This window comes from Malurus melanocephalus, unplaced genomic scaffold (genome assembly GCF_030028575.1).
Source record: "Malurus melanocephalus ecotype Western Australia unplaced genomic scaffold, MMel_1.1 scaffold_420, whole genome shotgun sequence".
Lineage (NCBI taxonomy): Eukaryota > Metazoa > Chordata > Aves > Passeriformes > Maluridae > Malurus > Malurus melanocephalus.
Window position 1 is genome coordinate 26,734 of NW_026623652.1, and position 1,017 is coordinate 27,750.

General features: G+C 47.6%; 1 protein-coding gene across 1 annotated transcript in view; it reads left to right on the plus strand.

Annotated features, from left to right (window-relative positions):
- Positions 1 to 779, plus strand: part of ETF1 (eukaryotic translation termination factor 1) — a 27,506-nt gene extending 26,727 nt beyond the window's left edge. Inside the window, exon 11 of the mRNA XM_057379752.1 lies at positions 19 to 779. The gene's annotated coding sequence lies outside the window, so the exon portion shown is untranslated. The remainder of the gene's footprint in view (positions 1 to 18) is intronic.
- The last annotated feature ends 238 nt before the right edge of the window (positions 780 to 1,017 follow it).

Here is a 1,017-nt window from a genome sequence, read left to right on the forward strand (position 1 = left end):
AGCAGGGGCAGAGCTCAGGTCCTGTCCCAGGGCAGCAGGGGCAGAGCTCAGGTCCCGCTCCCTCCCTGGGGCTCTCCCAGTGTCACTCCTGGTGCTTCCCTCAGGAGCAGCTCCTGTTCCAGCTGCAACCCTTTGCCTCTTGTCCTGGTTCACTTGAACAGAGAGGGAGCTTCTTTTGAAATTTCTGCCACGCTGTTGTTTGAGGTCCAAAATTCCTGTCCTTGTGAGCAATACCATTTGTCCCCCTGGTTCCTAATGCGGCCGGCGGCTTTGATGCCGTCCTCACATCCAAGCTGGAATCTCTCCCGGGAGGTGGGGCTGGGTCGGCTCAGGGCTGAGCACACCCCTGGCCCTCACAGCAGTATGTTCTGGATTTTGCCATTGTAAATGGGTCTAATGTGACATGACAAGACCACAAAAATTGGATGTAAATTTACATTTTTGAATATACTGCTTGTTGTTTCACATGATACATTAGGGTATGCAGCTCCTTTTTGTAGTTTTTATTTTTACTATTTAAGTTTGGAAATGATGCCAAATTTTTGTATTTCTTTAATCAATGTGTTCTCTTCAGTGATATATATTGCATTATATATTGATGTGTATATCAATATATACTGATATGTATTACACTTACACATGCAAACACATTCAACGGGGGTGGGAGATCCTAGCCTTCGCATACTATATAGCCTCTGCAGAGAGATCCCAAGCAGTGATATCTTGGTGTTGTGATGTACAGAAATGGAGAAGAGTATTAAACCATATTTAAGAATATAGTACAGACTCCTGCTTTATTTTCTTCAGTCCAGGAAACTCCTGCTTCGTGCTCCCAGCTCGGTGTCAGCTTCAGGGTTGGAGCTGGAGCTCTTTCACAGCTGGGTTTGTGTTTCTGGATGGTTTCCACCTGTGCTGGCCCTGCTGAAGCCCCAAAAGGCTGTGTCCACTTTTGGCTCCTCACTGCAGCAAGGACCTGGAGGGGCTGGAGCATGTCCAGGACAGGGAACAGAGCTGGGA